This window comes from Chiloscyllium punctatum, chromosome 7, assembly GCF_047496795.1.
Source record: "Chiloscyllium punctatum isolate Juve2018m chromosome 7, sChiPun1.3, whole genome shotgun sequence".
NCBI classification, from domain to species: domain Eukaryota; kingdom Metazoa; phylum Chordata; class Chondrichthyes; order Orectolobiformes; family Hemiscylliidae; genus Chiloscyllium; species Chiloscyllium punctatum.
Genome location: NC_092745.1, coordinates 64,658,797 through 64,670,664, shown reverse-complemented (window position 1 = coordinate 64,670,664; position 11,868 = coordinate 64,658,797). Strand labels below are relative to the sequence as shown.

The 11,868-nt window shown below is 41.8% G+C and overlaps 1 long non-coding RNA gene across 4 annotated transcripts; it reads left to right on the top strand.

Moving 5' to 3' along the window:
* The first annotated feature begins 6,174 nt into the window (after positions 1 to 6,174).
* Positions 6,175 to 11,235, top strand: LOC140479746 (uncharacterized). 4 transcript variants are annotated; one of them, XR_011961109.1, is made up of 5 exons: positions 6,175 to 6,243; positions 6,543 to 6,735; positions 8,727 to 8,883; positions 10,081 to 10,153; positions 11,047 to 11,235. It is a non-coding gene; the product is annotated as an uncharacterized lncRNA (long non-coding RNA). The 4 variants fall into 4 exon arrangements; XR_011961111.1 differs by having other exon boundaries at positions 10,056 to 10,153; XR_011961110.1 differs by lacking the exons at positions 6,175 to 6,243; positions 6,543 to 6,735 and adding an exon at positions 6,843 to 7,001.
* Positions 11,236 to 11,868: the final 633 nt, after the last annotated feature.

The following is an 11,868-nucleotide window of genomic DNA, read 5'->3' as shown; positions in this document are numbered from 1 at the left end:
CTGGGATTTAATGCACAATATCCTGTGGCAGGAAATGGAAGACTGACTTCATCAGGGCACAGACTGAGCAGTGAGGCTGGCTCCTAACAGTTGAAAAAGGTCTCCAGAAATGAGCTGTATCTAGTCAGAGAATGAAACCTCTGTATGTACAGAGAGAGAGAGAGAAACCACTAGACAGTCTGAGGATTTGGGAGGTTGCTCAGCTTTACATGAATGTTCAAATTGACTGAGTTTAAACATGGGTTTTTATGTGGGCTCAGACTTATTATGGAGGAAACCACACCAAAAATCAAAAGCAGAAAGCCCTCACTTCACCATGTTTTTCTTGTAAAACTGGAGCTTGCAAACAAACTGCAGACAAAAAAAAAAGCTTAGGAAAGGAGTGTCGCAAGGGGAATTGTTCGTGTGTGTGTTTGCCTGCATGTGAGTTTTTGAGTCTGGGTGGGGCATAATAACTTGTAAAGGTGACTGTTAGTTGCCTTTTGCCATGATTGGCTTGATTTCCAAGAGCAATGCCTAATCTCATTGGCTTCACAAATCAAATGATGGTTATTTTAACCAGTCTGTCCAGGCATTTTATGATACGCCTCTGAGGCAGCTGGATCTTGAACCCAGGCCTCCAGGCACATATCATCACTGTGCTATGAGACCCTGGCACAAATCAAAATGTTAAACTTCCTTCAATGTCAAAGATTAGCAGATTTCTCTGATTTGTTTCGTTAATATGGTTATAAATGCTGGGGGGGGTTGTGATAAAACAACATGGATTATTTTATAGAACCCATACAGAGTGGAAGCAGGCCATTCAGCCCATCAAATCCACATCAACCCACTGAAGAGCGTCCCATCCTGCATTTCCCATGGATAATCCATCTCGGTACTACAGGCAATTTAGCACAGCCAATCCACCTAACCTGTATATCTTTGGATTGTGGGAGGAAACCCCCACAGAAACAGGGAGAATGTGCAAACTCCTCACACAGAATGTCACCCGAGGCTGGAATCGCACCTAGGTCCCTGGTGCTGTGAGGTAGCAGTGCTAACTACTGAGCCACCCCCATCCATCTGTGCATGCTTTAATTAAGCAGGCACAAAAATGAACTGCTAGCAAATCATAGACCCACTTTAACTTAAATTATGATTGTGTTCATAATGACTTAGTTGTTGGTTCTTTGTCATTTTACAATTACATGATTTATATTGTGTAAAAATATTTAACAGTTGATCTCCGTTGACATTCATCACTCAGCAAATGATTAGACTTTGCAGGGAGAGAAGGAAGCATGGAAACAGATGAGCATTGCTGAAACCCAGTGAAATAATTTGGAAAATATTTGTTAAAGATTTCTTCAGAGGCAGTGAAGTAGTAGATCCTGGAAAATAAACAAACAGCATTTTCCAGCCAATTTAAATTCCAAAGTTAGGTCAATATATTGCTGCGTGCGTCAATCAGGTCTTACTGTCTAATCTAGAAAGAGTGCCCCCAGTGTGGAAGTCACTGAACTGGAGGAAAGGTGCAGGTGAACATCTTGTCAATGTATCCCCTGAGGGTTCACTGGCTTCCTCCTCAGAGGTGGAGGAGAAAATGAGGCTCAACAGTGTTGGTCTATTTGTGGTGGTGACTGCATGCCACTAGTGCCTCCATTAGATAAGATATGGATGAAGGCTTGTGCAGACTATGAATCAGTCAGCACTGACGGTGATGGGGGAGCAGTGCAGTCAAATAAAATGAAGCGTATTGGGTTTGTTACTCATTGAAGTCTTCTCATTCCCACATGAGCAGTTGTGCTCTCCCCTGGCCAAATCTAGAAATTTCTTCTCATTTTGAGGAATCTGATGCCCACTTCTTGGCCTCATTATGTGCCAATGTTTCCTACAATGTGATGAAATATTCAGTATTCTGGAAGCAGATGGAAGGGCAGTTAGTTAGTGGTGATGCATGAGCAGGAGAGGTGGGGAGATGTCCTGAGTGAGTGAATAGGAAGTGTAGAGAGCAGGAAGGGTTAGTCATTTGGAGGAATGAGATGATCAAGAGCCATTGAATAGACGTAAAGCATTATGAATAGTAAGAGATGTAATGAATGGGCCTTGGTCTGTGCAGTGGCAGAGTTAGGTTGGTTGCTGGCCCTGTGAGTGGGAGGTACCAGAGAGAAGATGGCAGTGCCGTGTCTCCCGGAAGGCAGAGGATGACTGACCTTCTTTTCACACTCTGGAGAGCTGTCTTCAATCCGACACAGCACTGCTCCCGGATTGCTAATTGAGTCCAGGCTGATGGAGTGGCCTCCTGTGGCTGTGTGGATTGCTGGGCTTTTAATACAGTACCATTGGCCTGAGCACCGCAAGGTCTGAGCAGTGCCACATGTTTCCAGTTCTCTAGCCACGTGCTGCCCTGAGAAAATGCCTACCCACTTGGCCACGTAATTAGTCAGGTGAACAGGAGAAAAAAGACTGTACGAGCCATGGTGGACCAGATCTATGAATCTCCATCGACAAACATTCTGTGGAACATGGGAAATTTCCACCTCCTCTCTCTTTTGCTCCAAATTCAGCCTGGCATTCTGCCAAGGGCACTCATCTGTAGAAGTGATGGATGGTAGGCATGCATAGTCCTTGCCTGAAAGGTGGCAGCCTCTTAAGTGACATTTCTTCAATGGTGTTATTTGCAGGCACTGCATCCAGGAGATACCAACCCACCTAATGATAATAAGAAGCTCACAGACTGGAAAATGCATGACTGTCAACCTATCGTTGTTTCCTGTGGACTGAAAGAGCCAGCTCTTCCCAAACTAGTGCCCAGGCTGTGAACATAGGAAGAAGAAAGTTCTCTTATCTCACAGACTTAGCCACAGATCTGCTTGGATCAGTCACATGATGCAAAGTTGGCAGTGGCGCAAAGCCATCTACCAGGGAGGTGATATCATCAAGTTGAACCTGGCGTATAATGCAGAGTTTCACACAGTAGAAACATCCTTTCAAAGGTAGCAGCCATGATATCTGCCCCTGCTTCTCACCCCCCACTCCCCTGCTTCAGTCAGGGGAAGTGTTTTCCATCCTTTCAGTCAGCTTCCTTCTTACATTTGCGTTGATGTTTTGCATTCTACCCTGTTCAATTCCCTCACAGTCTGTCTCTTGTTCTGATTGGGTAGATGTCTCTGGACCAATGACTGAGCTGAAGAGAATGAGTGACAGCTTTGATTCGATGTGCTGACAAGGAGTGGATGCAGAGGAGCCAGCTACTGTCTCTTCCACAGGCAGGAAAAAGGACGAGGTTTCGAATGGGTTGCTGCACAGCAGAGATCAGATGTCATTTTCTGGAGGAGAGACATGAAGATTTTGTAATCTAGGTTTTGTGACCTAGTTAGCTGGCAAGCTGGCAAGTAATGCAGAATGGGATGATGGGATGAAAGAGAAGCAAGTTGACTTGATGAATGAAGCAATCCTTACAGGAGCAAACCAAGCAGCATTAAGGGACTCACATATCTGCACAGAACTTGATGCTAAGCTCTTGAAGCAATTCAAAATGGTGAGAAGAAAGGCACTTGCAAGTTGCAGACATACTGTGTATTTGCAGATGACATGGCTGGCTCTTCCTAACTTGCCAATTGGTTAAGGCCATTGAAACCACTGTGATATTTAATTGCCATATACAAGCTCATTGAGTTGGCACTGACTGTGTTATAAGCCACTTACCACTGTATGCTTCACCTTTCGCTTTGCTAGAATTACAAATAATGCCCCCCACCTGACATCCCACTGCCTAAATTCACCGCTACACCTTCCTCCGGTCTTGTCGTTGGAAAACCCAATGGTCCCTCATGAAAACCCTTCAGACATCCTTCCTTGGAAGACCTTTCAGGGTGGTTGGACCCATTTAGAGTGCTACCCCTTTAAATCCCACAACTCACAAAATACAAGCTCCCAAGATGCAGTGCTATTGCCACACATACATAGTCATCATGTAGACCTGGGCAACTCCAGAGATGGGGGCTGGAAGGTTTGACTTATAAGGAGAGGCTGAGTAGGCTGGGACTATTTTGCCTGGGGCATTGGAGGTTGAGGGGTGACCTTAAAGGGATTTATAAAATCATGAGGGTTTTTATTTTTAATTTTTATTTCTCAAGGGTAGAGAAATTCAAAACTAGAGGGCAGAGGTTTAACCTGAGAGGAGAAAGATTTAAAATGGATTGGATGGGCATTTTTCACATAGAGGGTGGTGCGTGTATGGAATGAACTGTCAGAGGAAGTGGTAGAGACAGGTACAATTACAACATTTAAAAGACATTTGGATACAGATACACAAATAGGACAGGTTTAGGGGGATATGGCCGAACACAGGCAAACAGAACTAGTCAGTTTAGGAAACCTGGTCAGTATGGACTGAAGAGTCTGTTTCCATGCTGTGTGACTCTATGACTCAAGCAAGCTTTCTGTCAGGTTGCTGGTGAGGACTATATCTCCTCAAACTCCAGCATTTCCAGTTTTGAAAAGAAAGTGTCCGAGCTGTGAAGCTGAAAACATTGTCTCTATGTCAGCTTATATTTTTCATAAACTGGTGTTCTTTTTGTTATTGAATCATGGAAACATTGAAAATAGAGGCAGAATAGAGAATATGCCATTCTTCCCTTGAGCTGCTCTGCTTATTAGTATGATCATGGCTGATCATCCAGTTCAGTCCCCTTTCCTAATTTCTCCCCATACTCATTGATCCCATTAGCCCGAAGAATTATATCTATCTCCTTCTTGAAACCATTAAATATTTTTGCTTCAACTGCTCTCTGTGGCCAAGAATTCCATGGTGTAACTGAACAGATATTCTGGGATTCCAGCATAGTTATGCGCTCAGAACGAGGAAGACGCCTTGGTTATGGGGTCAATATTCAGCAGTTTCATTTAGCAGTTGTGCAAAAGCTAGCCAACACCACTGTTATGAAAAGCAATGCCCCGCACCCCCCCCCCCCCCCACACACTTAAATGTATCCCATTTTCATTGACCTCCTTGTGTTTTTGCGCGTAAAATATTTCTGTTTTAAGACTGAATGAATATGACGACATGAGAGCAGCCTTGGAGCCACTGGACCGAGCAATGGAGCTGAATTATTGTACACTGTTGAAATGACGTGATCACTGAAGCATACTAATTCTGCTCACTCATCCTGTCAGCCATGATTAACTCCTCCATGCCTGTTCCCGCCAACAGTGTCATCAGCATTCATCGTTCAAACAAGAATGATTCTTTTTTTTTGGAGGAATTGTTGAAAAAAAACAAAATGATGTTATTCCCGACAGTTTCTGAACTTGTTTTTAAAGAAAATGCCTGCTCTTTGAATACTGTTCAAAATCATACAATTGTATAGGAACTACTTTATCAGTACTAGTTGATGAGAAGAAAGTGCTTCTAACAATTTACTCTTAAAATGTGCAACAAGTTCCTGATATTTTTTTAAAATCAACATTGCAATGCAGTAGTCTGAAATATAAATGGAATGAAATGTTGATGAATGAGATACCTGAAACAAAATTCAGAGTATTTTAATGGTTTCGAAAACGAGTGGTGTTTGCATTTCCAGTGCATCCTGTGGAACCACATTTTGAGTATTTGCCAGTTCAAATATATTTTATAATCGAAAAAATTTGAACAATGCATCATACAATGACTCGCATTGATGCATTTTTACAATTGTAGAATTATAGAAAAATATCAGAGGATTGAAGAATTTGGAAATGACTATTATAAAAATAAGATTACCTTTAAAACAACAAGAATGATGACGAAAAATGTTTCCATTTAACGATTTACTCTGTACCAATACCATGAGCAACACTGGCTTCTAAATATTGTGGTGTTAACCTTTTTACAAAGATGCACAAATAAACAGGTTCATCTGGGCTTGCACTCTATTACAATTTTTGTTACGTTACTGTTTACTTGCATTCTGAGCATCAAATGCATGCAAAGAAAATGCAGTACTATACCACCTCCCGTCGATTGTCTTTTTTCCCCTACTTCTTGAACTACCTTGAGGTGCCCTTGCTTTCTGCACTAGCTGGAAGGGACATCTGGGGTGCAGATGTCTCTATAACAGTGTAATTGGTCACGGGAATATGGGTTTGTTGAGTTGCAGGTGGGTGTGGTAACTGTTCCTTGCATATTTTGTTTTTCCCCTCTTTTACTCTGTTCCTCCCAGTCCCTCACATTAAGTGTTCTGTTCTGCTAAGAGGCTGACCTCACCTTGCAGCCAGAAGGTGATGAAACTTTCTCTACTGAGGGAAAGTAAGATTGAATATCGAGTCTTGAAATTGGATGGGAATTGGTCGAATAATGTACATCTAACAACATAGGCAAAATGTATTTATAAGTGCCACAGACATAAGAAAATCAGTGATTTAACACTGAACCTAAAGTCTTTATTGTTGAAATGGAGATCAAGTAACAAAACTCCCTCACAAAATAGAAGTGTAGAAAAAAAAGAAAATTCTGTCAGCCCCTCAAGATGGAATGATTGACATTTTTTTTTCTTTTAATCTGCTTGATGTTACTTTAGGTGAGACACAGCCAGAAAAGATTCATCACGCACAGCTACCATTTCTTTCTTTCCCTCGTCCTTACCAATCTTCTCTAGCCCCAGCGTGTCACCTGGCCATCATCAGAAGCACCCACCAAAATAAACACCTCAGTGTCTGCAGATAGTGCAAGAGTGGAAGTGGTGAGAAACCGTTAAAGCAGTGGTTAAGAAGGTAGGCTTCTGTGGGTATCAATGGGAAATGGTCGTTAGGGGGCGGGTGGGGAACAGTACCTCACACAGGAAACAGCTATAATCTTCAAAGCATTTCTCAGCTGGGCCGGAAGAGCAACTAGCACAGTACAAGCTTTGAGCCACAGATTTCTTAGTGGGTTACTGCTAGTCTAGTTTTTATTCCAAGCACACTGCTACACAGTTACAAGATGGTTGCGGGAGACGTTTGACTTTCTATTATGAAACTGTTAGGGGACAGAATGTCAGGTAAAAGGTGAACAAACGATCTGAAACTGCGATACAGAGAATACACATGCATGTCAGAGATGTGACGCCCTGGTTGCTCTTTGAAACTCTTCTAACTTTGCCAGTACACGCTCAGCTTTTGTATTACTCACAAACCCTAGGTTTCTGTGATCATTTCATTGCTTGCAACATACTCCGTTTGAGTCATATGTTCAAAAAGGAACTTCTTTTCAATCAAAGGAACCTGCCCTTTGTAAAGGGGTGGGGAAAGGGGAGAAAGTAGCTCGATTTTTTAACTGGGCAGGGATGGGGAACAGCACCATTTGGGCAAAGTTAATGAGGAATTGGACAGTAAGTGAACTTGAACCTGACCATTTTCAGGGCGGCAATGAGTCCTGTATCAAGGCTCGCTCTGATTAATCATTTTGTGACAACAGGCCTGCAGCCGGGGCAGCTTACTTCGGCAATGACCTTGTTGCACATCTGCAGATTCAATCTGCTTTCACTTACAGCACTGTGAAGTTAACACAGTAATGTACAGTAAAATGTTAATTGCCGAGGCTGTGGAATGTTTTCACAGAGCTCAGCTACAATCTGGCAGGAAAATCAAGATTACAGTTAAAAGGCAATCAAAGCCGTTCTTCAAATTGAGGTTTACACTTTCAAAAACATCAATTTACATTGCCCCCCGTATGATGTAATGTGTCCCTTTGTCTCCCTGCATTTTAGTGAATTGCAACAACTGTACTGATACCTGAAATAATTGTATGAGGTCAATTAGACTGTAATGGAAAATTTTGTGATTATATAATTGCTGTAATCTTTAGCTGCTGGGCTAAAATCATTTTTTTTACTGCTAGTTTGATACTGTATATGCCATTGTGTGTTACATGATGGCCGTTTGTGTACATGTAAAAATCTCGACTATATATACGATTTAAACATATTGCTACACGTCTTGCTTTTCTCTGATTACTGTGAAATGGGTGATTGCCAGTTAGGGGCCCGGTTTCCATATCCCTCAATTTACTTTATTTTTGTTGATTTCAGCGTAAAGTGTCCGACAGTCTCTCACCAATCGTACGTAGTTGAGATCCATCCAATAGTTTCTTTAAAAGCACCCATACAGGGCCAAACTATGCAGTGCACACAGCAACTAGGTCCCAGAGTTCTGTTTCTCTCGGTGAACAGGGGCACTGCAGAGGATAGGGAGGCAGCTGGCACAGGGATCCCTTTGTCAACGTCTCCATTTTCCGATGGTGTCAAATACCCATTTCCGCGTGCTGTCCATAGAACAAAATTTGCCCAGTTTCGCGATCATGTCATTGGTACACACTGAAAAGAAATCAATTTGTTTGAACCTAACTGGGCAACAAATGAATGAATTAATAAGTGTTGATTGTGTAAGAGGAGGGAATCTGTTTGCTTCCTGATAACTGGTGCTTGTGAAACTGGAAGTAACTAAGCTGTGTATGTTTGACAAGCAAGTGAACAGAGTCAGGGGAAAAAAAGAGCTCTCTTCTACCAGGCAGAGTTGCCAATTTCTGTAAGGGAGGATGGGGAGTGAAAGATGTCTGTTTTGTCATGGATTGCAATTGCATGGTCCTTAAACTGCAGCCCTAAGAGTGATGCTAGAGGTGGTTTGAAGCACATCTGACTTCATGGGGTCTGGTTGTTAGAAGGGGGAATGATCACATTTTCATTCAGCGGTATTTGAATGTTATGTCCTTCCATGATCTTTTCAAGGCACCTTTTCACAACTCAAAGCATATTGGAATTCCAGAAAACAATGAGCACTGAAACCTCTCACTACTCAGAAATAATGACTGAGGAAAAAGTGAGCTAGAAATCATCGTTCATTTTCCATCCTTGGACAACAACAAATGTTCTTGCGAACACACAGGTAAGGGATGGGTTGGATGAAAAGAAATGTTGGCTAACTTATAAATAGAGTGAATGGTAGTTGTCTTTTTTCCTAGAATGGGGGATTTCAAGACTAGTGCGCATATTTTTAAGGTGAGAGGAGAGAGATTTTAAAAAGGCATGAGAGCAAATCAGAGCAGGATTTATACTTAATGGTAAGGTCCTTGGGGAGTGCTGTTGAACAAAGAGACCTTGAAGTGTAGGTTCATAGTTCCTTGAAAGTAAAGTCTCAGGTAGATAGGGTAGTGAAGAAGTTGCTTGGTATGCTTTTCTTTATTGATCAGAGTGCTGAATATAGGAGTTGGGAGGTTATGTTGCAGCTGTACAGGACATTGGTCAGGCCACTTTTGGAATATTGCGTGCAATTCTGGTCTCCTTCCTATCGGAAGGATGTTGTGAAACTTGAAGAGGTTCAGACAGGATTTACAAGGATGTTGCCAACGTTGGAGGATTTGAGCTACAGGGAGAGGCTGAATAGGTTGGGGCTGTTTTCGCTGGAGCGTCGGAGGCTGAGGGGTGACCTTATAGAGGTCTATAAAATCATGAGGGGCATGGATATGATAAATAGACAAAGTATTTCCCTGGAATGGGGGAATCCAGAACTAGAGGATGTAGGTTTAGGGTGAGAGGGGAAAGATATAAAAGAGACCTAAGGGGCAACTTTTTCACACAGAGGGTGGTATGTGTATGGAATGAGCTGCCAGAGGATGTTGTGGAGGCAATTACCATTACAATATTTAGAAGGCATCTGAATGGTATATGAATAGGGAGGGTTTAGAGGGATATGGGCCAAGTGCTGGTAAATGGAATTGTTTAGGATCTCTGGTCAGCATGGACAAGTTGGGCCTAAGGGTCTGTATCCCTGCTGTACATCTCTATGACTCTGTGAGAGGCAAATGTTTTACACAGAGGGTGGTTCGTGTGTGGAATGAGCTTCCTGAGGAAGTGGTGGATGCGGGTACAATTACAATGTTTAAAAGAGATTTGGATAGATACATGAATGGGAAAGGTTTGGAGGGAAATGAACCAGGAGCAGGCAGGTGGGACTAGTTTAATTTGGGATTATGTTCAGCGTGGACTGTTTGGACTGAAGGGTCTGTTTCTATACTATATGACTCTATGACTGGATAAAAATATATTGTAAATTTGCAGAGTACCTCTTTTTAATCTTCTGCAGTTGAACTGCATGACCCTAGATTGAAGCCACTATGGATCCAGCCTGGAAAGTATGAAGCCATGGTCCTTGTGAGGTAAATGCATGCTGTTGTTGCATTTCCCAGTGCTAAAATGGCAAATGCCATCAGAACCAAAGGGTGACAAGTGTCAGAAATACAAATGGTGACATGCCTTGAACAGAGGATGACCTTTGAGGCCAAGGCTAACAAATTGGAAGCGATTGTATTTTTCATCTGGCTGTGTTCTGTTTGTGCTGAGAGTATTTGACAGCAAACCACACAGCCCAAAACGTTTGTATCCACACAAACACAGCAAAGCACAATTTTAATATAAAAATCACTTGTTATTTCACTGTGGGGATTTTTTTTTTGTTTTTACCTGTTTGAAATTCTTTTTTGAAATCTTGTCCGAAATAAGGTAACATAAGCAAACATAGTATAATCAATATGAAAATGAACACTATCAAGGCGTTCTTAGAATTATAGAATGGTTGAAGCACAGATTATGACCATTTAACTGATTTTATTTATACCTTACCTCTATAAGAGCAATTGCTCGCCTTTTCCCCTTAGCCCGGCAAAGCATCAGGTAACAGTTCAGTTCTCTTTTAATTGAAGCCTCAATTGAATGCCTCAATTAAACCACACTCGCAGACCTAATCCCTCACTGCATGGATTGGCTTTTTCTCAAGTGGGCTTTGCTTCTTTTGCCAATCACTTTAAATTAGTGTCCTTCAGCTCTTTACCCTTCTACCAATTGACCAAGTTTTTCCCAATCTACTCTATCGAGACTTCTTTGAATGACTTTGAATATTTTGATCAAATGACCTCTTAGTTTCTCACTGCTAAGATGAACAACCTCATTCTATTCATAAAACTGAAGTTCCTTAACCCTGAAAAGAGTGCAGACTTTACCAATTTTATATAGAGAGCCATGCTCACTGTGTGTCGTCTTATTTTCTTTGCAGAAGATCCCCCTGCTGAGATAGGAAATCACCAGCCTAATAATCTTGTACTCTCAAGATGCCATTAAACAGCAGAAATGGAAAAACTGACTGTCTAAAGTGAAGGAAAATTTGGCAATAGCATGACCAAAGACCTAATTGCACATTTGCAGAAAGTTATAATTTTAATAAAATGAACACAATTGGATTCTATCTCTGAAGTTTCTCTTGAACAATGGCTTGGTTTTGCATTCCATTTCTTCCTGTTTGGTCTGTGACTCATGCTGAATTATTTATTAATGCAAATAATGATGCATTTAATGAACATTCATCTGAGAATTTATTTGATGTTCGGTGCGATCTGTTAGTTAGTTTCGTGTAGAAATGTGGTACGTTATACAGAATGAGAATGTAAGCCAAGTTATCATTTTCTTCTCTTCTTTTAAAATTTAAAATGTACCCCCCGTGTGATCGCTAACAGGATAGGCAGAGCTTTGGCTCATCCCTGCCCTCTGCCAGTGCTGCTTTGTACCCAGTAACTGGGAGACATGCCAACATGACCCACAATGACTTTGTCCCTGATTACTTGCCCTCCCACCTTCCTCTTTTCCTGAGAGGAAGTATCTAGCTGTGATTAGTTGCTCCCACATAGGCAATGTGAGTACAGTCTAGCTTCCAACTGACCTCACTGCATCACTGTGCTCCACTAACTTCCTGGCTGCCATCGGCTTTTGTGAACATTATTTTCTGTCGTGTTTTTCTTCAGTTTGAAAAGAACAATTCAGGTAACTTGTATTTGAGACTGCGCAAATCATCACTGAGTACACAGCAGCCAGTAGATTTATT